This window comes from Plecotus auritus, assembly GCF_963455305.1.
Source record: "Plecotus auritus genome assembly, chromosome: X".
Taxonomy (NCBI): Eukaryota; Metazoa; Chordata; class Mammalia; order Chiroptera; family Vespertilionidae; genus Plecotus; species Plecotus auritus.
The window spans coordinates 110017000-110029403 of NC_137784.1; the positions used below are offsets into that span (position 1 = coordinate 110017000).

The 12404-nt window shown below is 34.6% G+C and overlaps 1 pseudogene across 1 annotated transcript in view; it reads right to left on the reverse strand.

Annotated features, from left to right (window-relative positions):
* Positions 1-1008: 1008 nt before the first annotated feature.
* The window catches only part of LOC308240242 (olfactory receptor 10A4-like), a 31029-nt pseudogene continuing 19633 nt past the window's right edge, over positions 1009-12404 (reverse strand). Inside the window, exon 2 of the transcript in view lies at positions 1009-1244. The product of the transcript in view is annotated as an olfactory receptor 10A4-like (transcript). The remainder of the gene's footprint in view (positions 1245-12404) is intronic.

The following is a 12404-nucleotide window of genomic DNA, read 5'->3' on the forward strand; positions in this document are numbered from 1 at the left end:
GCTGATCGATGTTTCTCTCTCATTGATGTTTCTAACTCTCTATCCCTCTCCCTTCCTCTCTGTAAGAAATCAATAAAATATATTTAAAAAAAAGAAACTTGGCTTTTCATGCAAATTTAGTCACTTGTCTCCAGGAGCACCCTCTCCCTGGGGTGCAGCTGTTTGTGTAAAGCCAGTAGTTTTGGAGTTTTGCTGACAAATGCCTTGAAGTCATCTCTATACTTCAAATAGAAAAGATAGATTTCCTGAATGGTGCACTCGGGGCTTCAGATCCAGGAACTTGAATTGATAGCAGATCTTGTTCTAATTTTATAATTTCTATTGATAAGTATGGCATTGTCAGGTGTCACGCCTGTCCTCACATTGTTGAAAAGCAGTTCTTTTTTTTTTCTGAGCAGCTTGTAAGATGACGTCTTTCTTTTCTTATTGAAACTATCATATTCCTATGTTTTCCTACCCTACCCATCCTTAATTATTAATTATATCTAAAGTTTAAGAACTCTGCAATTATGTGTCTGAGACTTTCATTTTGAGAGGTATATTTGAGTGGGTGGGTACCTATAAATTCTCTCTGTATGTTAGTTGAGATCTATGTTTAGCTCTGGAAAAATATTTTAATAATTTACTTAAAATTGTTTCAAGATTATTCTCATTTCCTGCACTTTTAGGGGTAGCACATACACAAATATTTTACCTCCTTGATGTGTTTTCAAGATCCATGATGTTTTCTTGTACTGTGAAGAGCTGTTTACTTAAATTTTTTATCTTTTGAGACTGAAACTCAATTTCATTCTAATTGTACTGATTCTCTTTTCCATGATATTTATTTGGTAATTATACTTTCTCAGGGTTTCTTTCAATCCTTTGATCTCACTCATCAGTGTCCCGTAGTCTTTGATGAACTTTTTTCTATGTGTTTTTCAAAATGTCCAAATGGTCCTGTATCATTTTCATGGTGGAAAACATAAACTCCCTCATGTTGGCCCCTTCTCTGGGTTCTGCCTGCTGCTATTCTAGTCCAGCTAAATCTCTTGAAATCTCTGAGATCCCTGGTTTCTCTGCAGCATCACAGTACTTATTGCTTGCTCCTAAAGTTCTTTTCATCATTTTCTCATTGTCTTTTAAGCTTAGGTAATTTTTGTTTTCCTTATTCATCCTCTGGTAGCTGAGGCTTCTCTTGGTTTCAGGTTCTTTTGAAAGCTCAGCAATTTGGTTCTGCACACAGCTGCTCTCTGTCCTCTTCTCTAGAAACCGAAGAGCTGGGGTCTTTTAATCAAAATTCAACACCTATTTTAAGCTGAAATTCTCAGAAACACCATAGGAAATTAAGATATAATTAACTGATGTGCTTTCCTCTAAAAGCATTGGCTGTAACAACTTCATAGCCCTACATGTAAGGTAAATATATAAATGCATAAGTAAAAAAATAAACACATATAAATATATAATACAATAAATACCTGAGTACATAAATATATTCAAACACAAAAGTAATGCAAATTAAGGCGCAAACACATAAACATGGAAATCAATATGTATATAAAGTGAGCCTCATGTGTTCAGAATATTTAGTTTCTTCCTGGCTGAAGGTACGCAGAATATTTCTGATTAAGCAACTCGGTGCATTAGAATTATAAGGTAGAAAGTGAGAAGAGTTCATCTAAATGTTTCAGTGTTTGTAAAAAGAGATTTTGACTTTCTGTCAGGGGGCTTGAATTTCAGTCCTGGCAGAGCCACTTACTAGCTGTGTAATTGTGTGACATTTGGCAAGCTACTGAAAGTTATTTGAGTCACCATCTCCTCATCAGTCAAATGAGTATTCAATAACTGAGTTAAATTTGAATATAGAATTCTCTGTTAGCTTCAGCTTAATCATATTTTTAAAAATATCTCTTTACAGTGATACCTGGGATTTAGATTGTTGATGATGGTGGAGGTGGAGACAGGACAGTGGTAGGTAGGTGGAAATTTGACTAGAACTCAAGTGGATACTCTTGAATCCCATAATATCACCTCTCTTAAAAAGTATGTATGCAAATATGCATAACCCATGGACACAGACAATAGTGTGGTGAAGGCCTAGAGGGGTGTGGATACAGGGTGGAGAGGGTTAGGGTCAATGGAGATAAAAAGGGGACATCTGCAATACTTTCAACAATAAGAATAATTTTTTAAAAAAATATATATATATTCAGCTTGATTATATCCAAAGTATTGTAGAAAGTGATGAGATTAGAAAATAAACTCTGCCTTCAAGATTATGCTCTGGTGAGAGATTTACCCATATTCATAGCTGAGTATAATATACAGAGCACATGATAAGATTTGAAAGCAAGAGTATCAGAGCATTATAGGAACATAAAAGGGAAAAAAATTAATTATAATTTGTAGTACTTAGGTTATTCAAGTTCCCCAGATTCAAGCTTCCCTATAATTAGGTATGGTGAGGGCACCTATAAGGATTCCTACTCCAAACATCTGCCTCACCTATTTAATGCATTCCTGACACCTTGCCATTTAATGCACTTTTTAAAAATACAGAGCAAAGAAGTACAAAATACAGCAAGGCATGGGGAGAGTGGTTGAAAATGAGGCTATAGGCATGGGAAGGAGCCAGGTCATTAATGTCCATGTCTGCCCCATAGCATTTTTTTTTCAGTAAAATCCCTTATTTGTGCAAAATTGAAAGGCCAGGTCATGATCCAAATCCATAGGGAGGGCTTCCACCAACCAAGCAGAAAATGACCCTCCTTAGCTCCTAGTGCTCCCTAATGTTATACTATCCTGGGCACAGATCCTTAAGGACAGGCTCAGAGGCCACTTCTTGAACTGAAAGTCCACCTGTCCCTCTAATTCAGGCTCCTAGTAGTTCAGGTTTCTGTTTCAAAATAAAACAAAAACTGGAGATGGGGTAGTTTGCAATTAGTTATGCATATGAAATAACCATATATGAAAAGGTTGGCTCTTTTCAGAGGCCCAGTAATTTTCAAATCAGGGTCTGTCTTTGACTCTAATGTGTAAAAGCAGATAATTTTTAATGAGGTTTGGAGGACAGTTTAGTGTGAAATATGGTGTGTAAGAAATAGAAAATCAAAATTAGGTGCATTACATTCAAAAGCAAAAGCTGATTTCATCTGAATTCTCAGAGGTACTCAAAATTGCTGTAGGAAATTAGCATAAACACATGATGTGATTAACCTAATAAAAATTAGAACAGCTGTTTGGTACCTCTACATTTCAAACAACTAAAAAATAGTCTTAGTGCTCAGAGTGCTTAGGTACTATGAGATCTTAGGCAACTAGAATTTATACATTTGTGTTTTTATTTTTAAATATATTCATTGTATATCTACTTTATATGGGTAAATACATATTTCTAATGCTTGAATATGAGAAGGTATTTTCTTATAACTTTATTGTTACTAAAGACAAAAAACTGAATTTTGCTGCAAACTTTGGCAACTGAATTTTTGGGTGTCATTTAGTAGTGTCTGGGATTGCATGGGGTACGAATGACTCTGACGAGATTTTTGGATGGTCCTTTCAAATATCCTTTCCCTGAATCCCTTTATTCAGAATCAAGTTAACAGGTGAGGGGGAAAGGGTAGGAGTGTAGGAGAAAGATTACGGAAAGACTTTTACATGTTTAGAAAGGAGTAGAGGAAAAGGTTTGGCTGCTTAGCATTAAATATATTTTTTTAATTAACTATGTGACCTTTACCTACAGAAGATTTTTTTCTTAATATTTTAACAAGATCTCCAGAAATTTAGGATGGCATAATCCAGGAGGGAAATTGCAGTGCCAAAGAAATCTGAACTACAATTGTCTTTAGGCACTACGATGTTAAAAATATATATTAACTAATGGAAATAGTGCTAGACACTAATTAAAGTATCCAAATGACTTGTCATTATTAATAACTCTGTACTTCAACAAGGAGCACTTGCTGTGGAAGTTCTGTGACTATCCTGGGCACAGCATGACAATATTTTAAAAATATGTACACCATGAAAAAAATCCCACTTGAAATAGCTGTAAGATGGTGCCAAAAAGTTACCAAGTGGAACTTAGCACAAATTTAAAATGAAGTGGAAATTTGTTCTTATGACTTCAGGAAGTAGTTTAAATTTTATACTTTTTGAAAGTACGTGAGACATAACTTAATTATATATGGTTCCTTGGATTTCAAATGGTTAACTTCAATCTTACTCATTTAACCAACCTTTATTGAGTGCCCATTATAAATAAGAAACTCTAAAATATTTAGTGGAATAAGATGGGTGAACTATGGAAGTAAGGAAGGACAAAAGAATGTAAAACCTCCTGCACATATGTTGGCAGCTAAAAGATTAATAAAACACAGTCACTGACCTTCTAATAACTAAAAGTTTAGAAGTGGAGCAAAGACACGTAAACAAAAATAAAAATACAATGTACTAAACTTTGATAAGAAAGCTCAGGAAAAAATGATCATGCACATTCAGTAAAAGGCAATAATCTTAATATTCTTTCCAGCTGTGGGAATCAGTGAAAGCTGTATGTATAAGGTTGCATTTGAACTGAACTCTGAAATATGGTCAGATTAATCTGGCAGCTATAAACACTAATGGTTAGTTCTCCAAGAGTAGAGAGGGCGACTTACTCATCTGTGTATCTCCTATGCCTAATACAGAAATCACACTAATGATTACTACTATTTCTTACATGCTTACTATTTGCCAGGCACATGCTAAGAATTTTTCATACATTGTCACATTTACCTTCGCAATACTCTTGTGGAGTGCTTATAACAGCAGCAGCAGCAGCAGCAGCAGCAACAACAACAACAATAGCAACAATATTTGTTGAATGCTCACTCTGATCCAGGCTCTGCTTTAATAGCTATATGTCACTGTTAGCATTCCTTTCTAACATATAAGAAATTGAAGTTCAGAAAGTTTAGGCAATTTTCCCACGATCACCAAGTTAGTCAGAAGTAGAGTTGCAATTGAAATCAAAGTCATCTGACTCTAAAACATGTTTTATAATAGTTTGGTACCTGTTACTTGGAAAGGAGTTAGGAATTTTGAATAAATAAGTGAATGAAGATTGAGGAAAGAAGAGAGATATTGTGAAGATAGAAACCACTGAATCTGTAAACTGGGGGTAAAAAGGTAGGAGACAAAACTGTCATGTTTGGGTTTTTTTAGCCATAAACTAAAAAATGTAAATATTTGCTATCATGATAAGCTACCATGTACTGACTTTTAAAAAATATATTTATATGAAGCATTTGATAAATGTTATGATGTGTTTTACATATACACAGTGATATCCCATGAAGGTTACATAGAAAACAAAGTGTTCATGCGGGTTATTTTTTGTATGGTAAACAATTATTGGTGATGCTGTTCTTTTTTCTTCATCTCTATTTTCTACTGTGACAACTGATTTCTGATTTATAAAACTTTTACATGGTTGTGTAATATTTTAGGGAAGATTTAAAGCATAGTTAGAATTCCTTGTTGTTAGGAAATACACAAATCTAAATATTTAGGGATGATGTGGATATTATATTTTCTTTTGTGCATTTAATTTTTATTGTTGAAAGTATTATAGAAGTAAATTTTATTGATTTTGCGAGAGAGATAGAGGGTGAGAGAGAGAGAGAGAGAGAGAGAGAGAGAGAGAGAGAGAGAAACATTGATACATTGATCCGTTGCCTTCCGCACATGCCTGGACCAGGAATCAAACCTCACAACCTGGGTTTGTACCCTGACTGGAATCAAACCTGCCACCTTTTGGTGTTTGGGACGATGCTCCAACCAATTGAGCCACACTGGTAGGACTATTTATACTTTTATAAATGTATATACACACATATATGGGTAGTATTATACTACAATAATATATATAAAGAAAAACATATATGGAGAGAGCACACAAATATATTAAAATGTCAAAATTTAGAGAATGTGAGAGAAAAGTATTATCTGGGAATTTTTTATACTAATCTTACATTTTTTTAAAGTCTAAATTTATGTTAAAAGCAGAAAAAAACACTAGTTTGAATAAATAAAGCATGTGTATAGTTTATAGTATATAGCATGTGTATAGTTTATAGTGTATATATAAAACAATTTAGATTTAATAAAGAAAATAAACTTCAGAATCATAAAATTTGTACTCTACCTATAGCACTTATTTCTTTTGATTTTCTATCTTATGGCCCTTTCAACCCATCCTTTCAAAAGTTGCCATTTGTGCCAGAAGAAACCCATTCCTAGTTTGCACAATTGGGCATGTTACCTGCAGTACTTTTTTATTGAGCTTATTGGGGTGACATTGGTTAAAAAAAACACCATATAGGTTTCAAGTGTACTACTTAACAAAACATCATCTGCACATTGCATTGTATGCCAATCATTCCATCCCCATTTGGTTATGTCCCCATTTTGTTCTGTCCCCATCCCTCCCAACCCCATGCTTTGCCCACCTCCACCTCCACCTCCACTGCCCCTTTCCCCCTGGCTATTTCCACACTGTTGTCTGTGTCACTTTGTGTCGTGTGTGTGTGTGTGTGTGTGTGTGTGTGTGTGCTTAATCCCTTCACCTTTTATCATCCAGTCCCCCAATGCTCTACCTTCTGACAGCTGTCAGTCTCTTCCATGTATCTATGCCTTCGTTTCTATTTTTTTCATCAGTTTATTTTGTTCATTACATTCCACATATGAGTAATATCATGTAATACTCAATCTTTCACTGACTGGCTTATTTCATTAGCATAAGAATTTCCAGATTCATCCATATTGTGGCAAAAAGTAAGATTTCATTCCTTTTGTTTTAATTTACCTTTATTGTTGAAAGTATTACAGATGTCCCACCCTTTTTTCATTCTTTTAAATGACTAAGATTCCATTGTGCATATGTCCACTACTTTTTATTCAATCATCCATCGATGGGCACTTGGGATGTTTCCATAGCTTGGCTATTGTAAATAACACTGCAATGAACATAGGAGTGCATATATTCTTTTGAGTCAGTGCTTTGAGTTTCTTTGGATATATAACCAGAAGAGGAAATACTGGATCATAAGCCAGTTCCATTTTAAATTTTTTGAGGAACCTCCATACTGTTTTCCATAGTGGCTGCACCAGTTTGCATTCCCAACAATAGTGCACGAGGGTTCCCTTTTCTCCACATCCTTGCCAGCATTTGTTGTTTGTTGATTTATTGGTGACAGCCATTCTGACAGGTGTGAGGTGATGTCTCATTGTGGTTTTAATTTGCATCTCTCTGATGATTAGTGCCTTGAGAATCTTTTCATATGTCTATTGGCCATTTGTATGTCCTCTTTGGCGAAGTGTCTATTTGGGTCCTTTGGCCATTTTTTTCTTTTTTTTTATTAAGGTATTATATGTGTACATATCTTACCATTGCCCCCCTCCACCCCACTCCCATACATGCCCTCACCCCCCAATGTTTTGCATCCGTTGGTTACTCTTATATGCATGCATATAAGTCCTTCAGTTCCCTTGCCCATTTTTAATTGGGTTGTTTGTCTTCCTGGTGTTGAATTGTATAGTTCTTCATATATTTTGCAAATTAACCTTTTATCATACGTATCATTGGCAAATTATGTCCTCCCATTCAGTGGGTTATATTTTCATTTTATTGATGGTTTCCTTTGCTGTGCAAAAGCTTTTTAGTCTGATACAGTCCCATTTAATTTTTTTTACCTCTGTTTCCCTTACTTAAGGAGATATATAGGCAAAAATAAAACTGAAAATGGTTAAAAGATTTAAATGTAAGCCACAAAACCATAAAAATCCTAGAAGAAAACATAGGCAGTAAAATCTGAGACATCTCATGTACTTACAGTATTATTTTAAAGGCTAACTTCTGTTCAACTTCTTTAAAATTATCTTAAGATACTCAATGCATTTTCACCATTTTACTAAGATAACTAGTTTGTTTAGTTGAATTTACTTGGATATTTGTTTAAATAGACAGTTGGTAGGAGGCTTTTGAAAAGTGAGGTGGAGAGAGAAGTTGGAGAAATTGAGCAATTAATACAAATGGTGAGCCTTTTACACAAATACAGATTGACTTGGAAACAAAAATACAAAACAAACAAAAGTAAAAACTAAAAAAGAAGGTAGTTATGAAAGGTTTGTGAAATTGTTTTAAGTTCTGCTGTCTAATTTCCATTAGGTCCGATCTGACGACTATTATTATTTTTATTATAATTCTTTATCTTTGTATAACACCATTGTTCCTTTCCCACAAAGTGCTCATAGTTCCATTTTGTTAATTTACCTTCACAACAATGGTGCTAAGTAGAGCCTATGTACATGGGGCCAGTGCTTATTTTCTTAGTTAGCCTAGTATACAGAAAAACTAATCTGTTCAGAGGCAATGGTATCTTTGGACTAAATGGTGATATGCCATATATAAAGAGCTATTATAATTGATAATGGATATAACAAATTATAGTATGTTTGAAAGATGTTCCTAAATATTATTCTTAGCAGATATAAAGGACTAGCCATAAAAGGAGCAGCATTGGAGATATACTAATTGAAATATACTAAATATACTACTTGAAAAAGTTTTCTTTGAATTTGTGTTCTCTCAGAGTTCAGGAAGTGAAATAAAAGCCCACAACAATTTGAGTTTTCTCTTAAAATGAGATTGTGCTGTGATTTTATAAATTCACCACCTTATAACTTAATGTCATCTGCTGGAAATCATTTGAAAACATTAACAGGTTTTTCTAAGGCTCATGTTTATCAAAAGGTAATAAGGTTAGATTGTGTTCTTTTAATGTAATTTTAATTTTGGTTCTAAATAACTTGTGTCTCTTCCAAGATTAAAAACACAGAAAGTACACATAAACACTAAGTAATATCTAAACATTTTCTGAAATACATAAACCATCTCATTTATATAACAAATAACTTGTTTATTTGTGATCATCTCAACATTAAGCTAGATAAGTGGAATAAAAAATGAAAGGAATTTGATTTTTGACCTATCCATTGTCCAGCAATGAGGGACTATGATTGTTTTTGCAGTATTGCACCATGTTAGGAGTCTGGGAACAGTCTAGGCATATGCTAGTTGTTGTTTTTTTTCCACCGAAGGCTGAAACAGACAGCAAAATGAAGAATTTAAATCTATTATTTGTTAACAGGTTAAATGTGAGGACATTTACATTTTAAAGATGAATTTTGAAAATCTAAATGCCCTTGAAAGCTTAATTATCTGTGCTTTTACTTTGAAAATTAATTCTGAAAAAAACAGAAAAAATAGGACATTTACTTGATTGCAAAATTGATGAGAGTTATTTTTCAAAACCTCTGAATTAAGCTTAATAATACATGCATCAAAAATAATTTTTAAATGTTCATAATCTATGGAACATAGCATTTGAGTCCAAAACAAGCAGATGCACAAGCAAAGATTGAGATGTGGCTAAGTAGCAACACACCTAAAAAAAGATTTAGGGGTTTTCAAGGACCATAAGCTCAATATTATTCAGTTGTGTATTGTGGCTGTACAGAAAGCAAAATCCATCTTCATGTGCATTAATGGAAAGATAGAGTTGGAAACAAGAGAGTGAATAGTGTAACCTAGCTCTGTGCTTGGCAGACCTGTACTAGAAGTGTTTGATGAAAACAGCAGCATGGGGGTAGGACATTTGAGTAGCAGCCACAAGCTAAAATGAATCTAGAAGGGAAAGAGAAGGATGATGAAGAATCTGAAACTATGCTGATGAAGGGCTGCTGAGAGGCTTGGGCTTCATTAGATTGAAGACCAAAGTTGTCTTTCCTCTCTCCTTTGTCCCTTCTCTCCTCCTCCCTAAATCTATATTCCAAGATAGTGACGTTCCAATTTGGTTCTTTAACACTCATCTTATTTCCCTGCATACCCTATACACCACACTTTTCTGCAGTACCTTTTCACTTCCCCCTTGTTTTTGTGCTTCCCTGTTCACAGCTACCAGGACTGGACCACAGTAAGCCCCCACCTTTACATTGTATTTTTAGGAAGGACTTCATGACCCTGGGAAAGGAAACAGAATATGAGTTAATTAGCACAGACTCTTAAACCCAGGCCATGTGAAAAAGTGCCTGGCTACAAAAGGAGCAATTCTAATAAAGCTACAAAATGAACTTCTTTAGTCTACCCAATGCTCACTGGTATTAGACATGGGAATCTGAGCGCAGATGGTCATGGGTGGGCCTGAAAGTGCACCTGTAATACTAATCTAGGATGATTAAATATCAGGTTTCCATTTAACAAGAAAAAGAAAAGAGTTTGTTAATACAAAAGTTTGAACATAGAACACCACCTGAATGATTAAACCTATTTCAAGGGCTGAAATACTAATGACTCCAATTTGTCAAAACATAGGAATTTTAATGGGGGGCAGGAAGGGCTGGCAGTGGTATGCAGCATAGAAATCAACAACTGCATACTTTAAAGCAAAACATAAAAGCTCTATCAAGCTGAAATTCTCAGAATCACTATAGGAAATTAGGTGTAATTGACTGATATTATCTTATGTAATAGAAATGAGTGCTTAGTATACTCACAATTAAAACAAGTAAATTAAAGGACTTGGCAGCAAAAAATGCTATGATTTATGTAAATTGGCTACATCCTTGATTTAAACATCTTGTAAATATAAATTTTTATGCTAGAAGATGATAGGGGAGGATAGAGGAAATAGAAAGAAAAAGAGAAATAAGATAATGAGGAAAGGGAAGGACAAATGGAAAAAACAGGGAAATGAGTAAAGAGAAGGAATAGGAGAAAATATGTACAGAAATAGAGGGAAAATAAATAGGGAAATACAGGAAATAAGAAGGGAGAAAGAGAGAAGATGCAAATATTTGTAACCACAATGTATTTATATTTATAAAACACTTTAATTGAGAAGAAATCACTGTTTGTTTTTTTTCAACATATGGTCACCAATTAAAAAAACCCTTATAATAGTGCTAATGAATTAGACTCTGTCGAGAGGGAGAGGAGTATAAGTCCTGATTGGTTCTTGTTCCAACAGCCTTTTCCAGGACCCATTTATCTCTTGAGTTGAGGAGCTAGGCAAGTACATGACTGTAACTTGAATGTTCACAGCAATTTTATTCATAATAGCCCCAACTGATACACATTCCGAATGCCCATCAATTGGTGAACAGATAAATAAATTGTGCTCCATCCAAACTCAAGAATACTACTCGGCAAAAAAAGAAAACATATTATTGATAAATGTAACCAAAATAGATGAAACATAAAGATATTTTATGCTAAGTGAAAGAAACCAGGCCTAAAAGGTTGTATATTATATGATGCCATTTATATGGCATTCTAGAAAAGGCAAACTACTGGTATGGCAAACAGATTAGTGGTTGCCAGGAACTGTGGTTTGGAGTATGAGATTTTTGAGAATGGTAATGAGGGACTTTTCGGAGTGAAGGAAATGTTCTTTATTTTGTTTATGGTGGTGGTTACATGTTTATATACATTTGTCACAGTTCATAGGGCTGTATCCTTATAATTGGTGAATTCTAATTATGCCTCAAATAATGGCTAATAAAAACAAACAAAAAGTTTGTCCAACATCAATCTAGTAATCTGTGGTATTGCCCTTGCTTTTATCCCCTTATACTTCAGGAGAAGCAGTGTTTAGGAAGCAGAATTTGGGGGCCCAAAGCAGAGATTTAAATATGTTTTCAGAATTTCTTATAGCCTTATTCATCAAATTGAAATTCTTCACTCGGGCATTCAAGGTCCTCCATATTCTGACTCCATTCTGCTTTTACAGCTTTGACTGTCACATTGAATGTACACTCTTGACTACCATCAGGCAGCTCTGCTCACTTCATGGAACGTGCCCTCCTTGTTTACTCCCCTAGAATACATGCACCATGCTTTTTAAAATCTGTTTGTCTTTACTTATCCTGGTTTTCCTCCATGTTCTTATATGCCTTACTCTCATTTATTCAACTAAATATTGAGTCCCTACTAGGTTCCAAGTAAAGTGTTAATAACTGGCTATACATTATCAAGCTGTCTTCACACAGCTCACAGGCTAATGGAATATGGAAATAAGTAAGCAGGTCATTACACCATAGTATGAAAAGGACCATATGATAGTGAAAAATAAAGAAAACACATAAGCCATTAAATGGTTACCAGATGGATGTCAAAGTCTTGGTGTCAGAGTGACTGGAGGTGAGGGTGTTTGAAGGTGGCAGAAACTTAAATGGTAGCCAAAGACATTATGAGTACTGTACAATATTCAATTATTACCAAGCTACTGCAATGTGGAGGATGATTGCCCTATCTTGAGAAAGAAGTTATTTCATGGCTCAAAAAATGGGTGGAATCAGTGAGATGGCATTGAATTGGT